Genomic DNA, 9,296 nt, shown 5'->3' with positions numbered 1-9,296 from the left:
AGAGCAGCTTGTGAGCTGTGAATATGTGTGGCTCATTTAGCACACCTTCCACACCATCCCTCACCCCAACAAAAGCTTTTATTTTTGAAGTGTTCCGATCTAAGAATAACCAGCTGCACAGCTCTTCGCTAAAACAAGATAAAGATTCATTAGTTCAAAAATACTTCCATGGTTTGGTTATTCAAATAAAAGTGATAATATTGTTAGCAAACAAAATAAAGCTTAAAAGTAGGTACAAATAAAACTCATTTGTTAAGATGAATGATTTCTATGTGAAAATGGGACATACGGTTAGTGAGTTTGCAGAAGATACCAAAATTGCAGGTGTGGTGGACAGCAAAAGAAGGTTACTTCAGAGTACAAGGTGGGCCAATGGCCCGAGGAGCGACGGATGGAGTTCAATTTAGATAAATGTGAGGTGTTGCATTTTGGAAAGGCAAATCAGCGAAGGGCTTATACACTTAATGATAAGATCTGGGGAGTGTTGCTGAACCAAAAGACCTTGGAGTGCAGGTTCATAGTTCTTTGAAGGTGGTGGTACAGATAGCTAGGATAGTGAAGAAGGCATTTAGTACGGTTGCCTTTACTGGACAGTGCATTGAGTATTGTGGTTGGGAGGTCATGTTGTAGCCGTACAGGGCGTTGGTTAGGCCACTTTTGGAATTCTGTGTCCAATCCAGTCACCCTGCTATGGGAAGGATGTTGTGAAACTTGAAAGGGTGCAGAAAAGATATACGAGGATGTTGCTGGGGTTGGAGGGTTTGCACCGTAGGGAGAGACTGAATAGGCTGGGGCTATCTTCCTTGGAGTGTCAGAGGCTGAGGGGGTGACCTTATAAAGGTTTATAAAATCATGAGGGGCATGGACTGAGTAAACAGACAAGGCCTGGGGTGGGGGAGTCAAAAACTAGAGGGCATAGTTTTAAGGTGACAGAGGAAAGATTTAAAAGGGACCTAAGAGACAACTTTTTCACGCAGATGGTGGTTTGTGTATGGAATGAGCTGCCAGACAAAGTAGTCGAGACTGGTACAATTACAACATTTGCAAGGGCCCGGGTTTGATTCCAGCCTCGGGCGACTGTCTGTGTGGAGTCTGCACATTCTCCCCGTGTCTGCATGGGTTTCCTCCAGGTGCTCCAGTTTCCTCCCATAGTCCAAAGATGTGCAGGTTAGGTGGATCGACCATGCTAAATTGCCCGTAGTGTTCAGGGGTGTGTGGGTTATAGGAGGACGATGTTTCAAGGGGCGATGTGGACTTGTCGGGCCAAACAGCCTACTTCCACACTGTAGGGAATCTAATCTAATCTAATCTAATATAAAGAAAGGCAACTGGATGGGGACATGAATAAAAAGGGCTCAGAGAGATATGGGCCAAATGCTGGCAAATGGGACGAAATTCATTCAGGATTTCTGGTCAACGTGAATGAGTTGGACTGAATGGTCTGTTTCCGTGCTGTAATTCTCTATGACTCTGTGACAGTAATCAAGGAATGTTATCATTGCAGACCCGGCATGATTGAAAATTTCTCTTTTTGAGATGGTGGGATTGAAAATGTGAAGTCAGTATTCAGCAGCAACAGTGGCTCGTGTAGTTAATTTGAGGTTGGGACTGAACAGAAAAGTTTCTGGGAAGGACTGAAAGCTTGCTTCTTTCGTGTGCAGGTTGTGGCACTTGGTGGCAGCTCTTCATCTGGTGTTCGTTTGTCCATCCCTCAGTCAAGAACTTTTTTTCTCTGTTGGGGGCCTCAGAGCTATTCTTAGAGTTCTGCTCAAAATGGTGTCTGCAGCCTCACATCACAACCAAAGCAAAACAACTGCGATGTATCATCGCTCCTCAAAGTAAAGTGAGTTACGTTGAAATTTCTTGTTGTGTTCTTCCAGTTTCTGGTTCCCTTTGAATTCTTACACCTTCAGAAAAATCCACGCTGCTGCCCACAATTGAATTCTAATTGCTGCTCCATTTCTGATTGGTTTTGGGATGACATTCCAGCAAATCTGCAGATCAAAAGTGCATTCACGTTGTGGAGCCATATATGGAAATCACTGGCTACATGCAGGACGTCTATCAATGGCCCACTGATGTTTGGATAGTGACAGAGCTTCCCTTCCAGAGGCTCCATGTCCAGGGAGAGACCCAATGGGTATCATTGGCTGCTTCTGCAATCTTAGTGTCACCTCCGGATCATTCACACTGTTGTATGAGGGTGCCAGCTCAATAAGTTATATGAACTTCTGCCCATAATAAATGTTGTTGCCATCATCCTTTTTAAGGGGGGAAAAATGCTGGTGTGACAGATAAAAACTTGATGGTCTATCTAAAAGTCCCTTAGTGACCAAGTGCATGTTAGCAGCTCGGTATGGATCTGCCTTCTAAAGTCAAAGGAATGCAATTTTAAGTAACCTGTGCTCCTGACTTAACACTTTAAGCTCCAGTGTCATTCTAATGTGTATTTGCATTGTATCCTCTCCAGTATTTCAGGAGGTGCTAAAGATGAATATATTACTCTGGATGAGACTTTATACGACACAGCGCTTGACATTATAGGAACATCAAGCAATGAACCACAGAACTGTTGCAGAGAAATAGGCCATTCAGCCCATCATGCCTGCACCAGTCAATTTCCCAATGCATTCCATATCCCTCCACACCATTTCTACCCAGATAACCATCCAACACCCTGCTGAATACCTCAAATCCGGGTTTCCCTGCAAAGGGATGTTGCTGTGAAACTTGAAGGGGTTCAGAAAAGATTTACAACTCTGGATATTGCCAGGGTGGGAGTGTTTGAGCTGTAGGGAGAGCCTGAATAGGCTGAGGCTATTTTCCGTGGAGCGTTAGAGGCTGACGGGTGACCTGATAGAAATTTATAAAATCATGAGGGGCATGGATAGGGAAAATAGCCAAGGTCTTTTGCCGAGGGCAGGGCAGACCAAAACTAGAGGGGCATAGGTTTAAGGTGAGAGGGGAAAGATTTAAAAGGGGCCTAAGGGGCAACTTCTTCCACTCAGAGGTATGGAATGAGCTGCCAGAGGAAGTGGTGGAGGACGGTATAACTGCAACATTTAAAAGGCATCTGGAATGGTTCAAAAACGGGAATGGTTCAGCGGGATATAGGCCAATGCTAACAAATGGAACTGGATTAATTTAGGGTACCTGGCTGGCATGGACGAGTTGGTCCGAAGGGTCTCTATGACTGTAATCGGACTTCTCTTCATTACATTGCCAGTGCATTCCATACCCCAACTATTCGCTGTGTGGAAAACGATTTTTTTTCTCTCTCTCTCACACACCACCCCCGCTCCTTTTGTCCAACAGTTCAAAACTTATAAATGACGCGCCAATCAGCTAGAAACAGTAAGTCGCCCCTGAACGCAAAACTGCAGCCAAACGAATACACCTCCTCCCACCCACCCTCCTGCAAAAATTCCATCCCCTATTCCCAATTCCTCCTCCGCATCTGCTCCCACGATAAGACATTCCACTCCCGCACATCCCAGATGTCCAAGTTCTTTAAGGACCGCAACTTTCCCCCCACAGTGATCGAGAACGCCCTTGACCGCGTCTCCCGTATTTCCCGCAACATATCCCTCACACCCCGCCCCCGCCACAACCGCCCCAAGAGGATCCCCCTCGTTCTCACACACCACCCTACCAACCTCCGGATACAACGCATCATCCTCCGACACTTCCGCCATTTACAATCCGACCCCACCACCCAAGACATTTTTCCATCCCCTCCCCTGTCTGCTTTCCGGAGAGACCACTCTCTCCGTGACTCCCTTGTTCGCTCCACACTGCCCTCCAACCCCACCACACCCGGCACCTTCCCCTGCAACCGCAGGAAATGCTACACTTGTCCCCACACCTCCTCCCTCACCCCTATCGCAGGCCCCAAGATGACATTCCACATCAAGCAGAGGTTCACCTGCACATCTGCCAATGTGGCATACTGCATCCATTGTACCCGGTGCGGCTTCCTCTACATTGGGGAAACCAAGCGGAGGCTTGGGGACCGCTTTGCATAACACCTCCGCTCAGTTCGCAACAAACAACTGCACCTCCCAGTCGCAAACCATTTCCACTCCCCCTCCCATTCTCTAGATGACATGTCCATCATGGGCCTCCTGCACTGCCACAATGATGCCACCCAAAGGTTGCAGGAACAGCAACTCATATTCCGCCTGGGAACCCTGCAGCCATATGGTATCAATGTGGACTTCACCAGTTTCAAAATCTCCCCTTCCCCTACTGCATCCCTCAACCAGCCCAGTTCGTCCCCTCCCCCCACTGCACCACACAACCAGCCCAGCTCTTCCCCCCCACCCACTGCATCCCAAAACCAGTCCAACCTGTCTCTGCCTCCCCAACCGGTTCTTCCTCTCACCCATCCCTTCCTCCCACACCAAGCCGCACCCCCAGCTACCTACTAACCTCATCCCACCTCCTTGACCTGTCCGTCTTCCCTGGACTGACCTATCCCCTCCCTACCTCCCCACCTATACTCTCTCCACCTATCTTCTTTTCTCTCCATCTTCGGTCCGCCTCCCCCTCTCTCCCTATTTATTCCAGTTCCCTCTCCCCATCGGAGCTCTCTGATGAAGGGTCCAGGCCCGAAACGTCAGCTTTTGTGCTCCTGAGATGCTGCTTGGCCTGCTGTGTTCATCCAGCCTCACATTTGATTATCTTGGAATTCTCCAGCATCTGCAGTTCCCATTATCTCTGATGAAGGGAACTGACGGTCGTGAAGGGCGGTGTCGTCGAAAAAAATATTATCACAAAAAACTTCTTGTTAGCAAGACCACGCCTTCTCCCAGTTGCCATTGGTGCCGGAGGAGACCTGTCCGGGAAGCCAAGTGTGTGACTATTCAAAAAAACAAATAAACAGGTAGCCAGTCTGGAGACTTGTTGTGTCAGGCTAGGGGCTAAATGTATTGCATTGCAGATCCTTCCTGCAAGTGTTTGTAGCTCGGTTATTGCATTCGGGAAATCTGGAAGCCGTCGTCTTACCAACACTAACCGGGTAGGTCTTTCAGTTGATCCACTGGCCAATGTTTTGGAGAGTTGGTAAAGTTACGAATACTGCGACAGAAGATTTTGATTCTGTTTCAGGATTGTGGGAGGGGCGTTTTTTTAAAAAAATAAACTTTTTCGTTGGAATTTACTTCGTTTCACATTTCAGGAACCGTGACCACTCTGAACACAGCAGAGGTCCAGGGCTGAGAGTTTAGATCTGGCATATTGCATCTTGGAGTCTTAAAAAACATGGAAATCCTCCTTTTTAAAAAAAGTACGCTACGTTTAATTTTTAAGAGACACTCAGCGCACCAGCCACAGCGTTGAATACCATTCAAACAGGCCGTGTCCCGGTTTCCTGGTATAGCACAGGTGGCAGTGACTGTTTATTCTGAATGTCATGGGTGAGGATGTGAATTAATCCTTCCTTCATTCAGGGCTGACCCGAGCACGTTATTTGTAAAAACAAAACATTCATCAAGCTGCTCGGGAGACCTGGAACAACGATACTCCCAGCGCACACAGGTTAGCAGGAAGAAAGATCCACCCAGATTTCGGTGAGGAAGATTCCTTATGCCTGAAATGTGAAGTGTTTTCCCCAGTGACGCTGCCTGGCCCACGGGGGTTTCCAGCCTCTATTATTCTGGGGACAGACAGCCAGATCCACGGGGAGGGGCTGGGGTTAGAGGTTTTGCTTGGCATGTGATGCTCAGTCGCTTCATCACAGCAAACAGGCGGGGCTGGAATGGTCAGTGTGAAAATGTGTCCTCTACGCTGTCGCCTAGAACAGTAAATGTTTTACTGTGAGATAGTAGGAACTGCCGATGCTGGATATAACAAGGTGTGGAGCTGGAGGAACACAGCAGGCCAGGCAGCATCAGAGGAGCAGGAAAGCTGATGTTTCGGGTCTGGACCCTTCTTAAGAAAAATGTTTTACTGTATCTGCCTTCCCTTCTTGTGACATGGTCCCTGGAATGCAAGTCTGCCAGACTAGGCCAAGCTATGTTCTGGAGATCTACCTGTTTAAACGCTGACATGATCCCAGCTGAAGGTAAGACCGGTCAAGTCAGATTCCAGACTGAAACCTGGCTCCTTTCAGTTTTGAATGCAATTTGGTTACCATTTTGGTTAGCCACTGGACATACTCACTGCCCTGAGTTGGAAATGCATCTCCGGTCCTTCACTGTCGCTGGGTCAAAATCCTGGAACTGCCTCCCACATAACATCGGATGGACTGCAGCAGTTCAAAAATGCAGTTCACCAGCACCTTCTCAGGGCAACTAGGGATGAGCAGTTAATATAATGCCAACCAGAGAATCCCACATCCCATGAAGGATTGAGAAACAAGAGACTGCCAATGTCCTTTAAACAAAATAATTTAGGTTATTCTATAAGACAAGGTAAAAGCTACAAAAACAAGTCAATTTGGAACTCTTATGACAAATGGCAAAAAAGAATCAACCACTTATCCCAGCAATAACTTGTACAGAAACTCAACCCCAATGAAGAATCAGCCCTATCTTCACTGTTTAATTTCTTACTCAACTGATGAAATTGCTGGCATTTCCTTTCAGTGAATTTCTCCAAATTCACCAGAAGTGACTCTCACCATGACTGTCTTTCATCAAGATTTGCTTGAATAGGCTAATTCCCTAACATTGCTCCACAAAACTATAAGACAATTTCAGAGCTTTTACAATAGATAATAGGAACTGCAGATGCTGGAGAATCTGAGATAACAAAGTATGAGCTGGATGAACACAGCAGGCCAAGCAGCATCTTAGGAGCAGGAAAGCTGACGTTTTCAGACCTAGAAAGGGTCTAGGCCCGAAACATCAGCTTTTGTGCTCCTAAAATGCTGCTTGGCCTGCTGTGTTCATCCAGCTCCACACCTTGTTATCTGAGTTTTTTACAAGTCTTGTCTACTTGAACTGCTAAAACAGCTTAAGATTTCTTTCTGGTTCTGATGGCCTGATCGACCAAAACACAACTGCTATTGTGCTGTTATGGACATTTTCTTCTGAACTCAACCTGCTTCCAGCCTCTCTTCCTGTACTCCATAAAAGCTCAACATAGTAACCACATCAGCAGTTATATCACCAGGTAGCTTACCTAATCATTTGGCTTAAACTGTATAATTTCTTGGACGTGCTATTTTGACCCACTGCTGAAAAGAAAATTGAGTTTCTAATCCTTTAAAAGAGCATTCGAACAGGAGTGAGCCTTTCAGCCCATCAAACCTGGTAGACTACTCAAACATTTCAATGCCTTTAACCTATTCCATCTCCATAACTCTCTTTGTCTCTGGGATTCAGATATCTATCAATCAAGAAAAAAAGGAACAATCTCTATCTTAAACATATTCAAAAACTAAGCTCCACAGCTCTCAGTGGTAAAGAAGTCCAAATATCCATAACCCTTTGCGTGAAAGTAATTCCTTTCATCTCAATCCCAAATGGTATCCCCCTAACTTTTAAATTATGCCCTTAACTCCCTAACCAGGGTAAACGTCTCACCCTGTATCTATCCTATCTATCCATATAAATAATTTATAGGTTTCAGTCTCATTCTTCAAAACTGTGGAGAATACAGCAAGTTTGCCCAATCCCTCTTCATAGGACAGTCCTATCATCCTGATAACAAATCCTAGTGAACCCTCATTGTGCTCCATCCCTCAGCCAATTTGTGCCTCTTACCTCCATGCTTTCCCTTACTCAGATTTAATGCCCTTGCTTCAGATTGAGCTCCCTTCCTTTCAAATGTAATGAAAATTCTATCCTATTGCGATCACTCATCCCTAAAGGATTTCTTTTAACTGCAAGATTATTAATTAGTCTTTTATCGTTACATAATAGATCTAAAATAGTTTGTCCTCTAGTAGGTTGCTTGACATTCAGCTTTAGAAAGCCATCTGTAACAGAAACTCGTCCAGAAAGTTGTTTCAGCTTTAGCACTCGGCTGGTTTACCCAGTATGTATGTAGATAAAATTTACTCATGCTTATAGTGCTGTCCATCTCCTAATTAATATCATGCCGTACACTATCACTATTATTTGGTAGTCTATAAATAAGTTCATTGTTTGTGCCCTTCGCTATTTCGTAGTTCCACCTGAACAGATTCCACAGGTTGCTGTTCTGATCTGAGACCTTCCCTTACTAATCCCATCCCTTATTATCAGTTCTTCTCTGCCACTTTTTCATCCTGTCTGACCTTTCTACATGTTGAATATTCAATTCCCAGCCCCGGTCACCATGCAGCATTGGTTTTGTAATTGCAATTACCTCACATGCATTTACCTTTTTGTGCCTTTTAGGTCATCTACCTTGTTATGAAAGCTGCATGCATTCAGGTAGAAAACCCTTAATTTTGTTCTTTTGACATCACTCTGCATTTGAAGCAGCATGGAAATAGACCCTTCAGTCCAACTCATCCATGCTGACCAGATATCCTAAATAAATCTAGTCCCATTTGGTCCATATCCCTGTCAACCTTTTCCATTCATATACCTATCCAGATGCCTTTTAAGTGGTGTAATTATACCAGCCTCCACGACTTCCTCTGGCAGTTCATTCCATTCATGCACCATCCTCTGCGTGAAAAAGTTGCCTCTTAAGTCCCTTTTAAATCTTTGCCCTGTCACCTTAAACCTACACCCTTTAATTTTGGACTCCCCCACATTGGGGGATAAGACCTTGGCTATTCACCCTATCTATGCCCCTCATGATTTTAGAAACCTGTATAAGGTCACCCCTCAGCCTTTAATGCTACAAGGAAAATAGCCCCAGCCTATTCAGCCTGTACCTATAGGTCAAACACTCCAACTCTGGCAACATCCTTGTAAATCTTTTCTGCACCCTTTTCAAGTTTCACAACGTCCTTCCCATAACAGGAAGTCCAGAATTGAATGCAGTATTCCAAAAGTGACCTAACCAATATCCCGTACGGCTGCAACATGACCTGCCAACTCTGATACTCAGTGCACTGACTAATAAAGGCAAGCACGTCAAACGCTGCCTTCACTATCCTGTCTACCTGGGATTCCAATTTTAAGAAACAATGTACCTGCGTTTAAAGGTCTCTTTGTTTAGCAACGCTCCCCAGGACCTTGCCATTATTTGATACTAGACTTAGTTTGTCCTGCCATCCAATTTTCCAACCAGCTTTTTGACTTCCTATTAACAATGTTGCTTTCTTCCTATTTGGGTTACCCCTCAGGTTCCCAGTCCCCTGACAAGCTAGTTTAAACCCACGCCAACAGCACTAAATACCATTGCAGAGATGT

The 9,296-nt window shown here is 45.3% G+C and overlaps 1 protein-coding gene across 2 annotated transcripts in view; it reads left to right on the top strand.

The window, feature by feature from the left end:
• Positions 1-4,834: 4,834 nt before the first annotated feature.
• The window catches only part of LOC125459847 (endonuclease/exonuclease/phosphatase family domain-containing protein 1-like), a 37,859-nt gene continuing 33,397 nt past the window's right edge, over positions 4,835-9,296 (top strand). The window contains exon 1 of one of the 2 annotated variants that reach the window (XR_007249126.2): positions 4,835-5,020. The gene's annotated coding sequence lies outside the window, so the exon portion shown is untranslated. Of the gene's footprint in view, positions 5,021-5,914; positions 6,065-9,296 lie in introns of those variants that run through there. The other variant, XM_048546782.2, reaches the window with a different exon arrangement.

The sequence above is a fragment of the Stegostoma tigrinum genome, chromosome 16 (assembly GCF_030684315.1).
Source record: "Stegostoma tigrinum isolate sSteTig4 chromosome 16, sSteTig4.hap1, whole genome shotgun sequence".
Taxonomy (NCBI): domain Eukaryota; kingdom Metazoa; phylum Chordata; class Chondrichthyes; order Orectolobiformes; family Stegostomatidae; genus Stegostoma; species Stegostoma tigrinum.
Note: the sequence above shows the minus strand (reverse complement) of the source record. Positions and strands in the feature narration are given on the sequence as shown.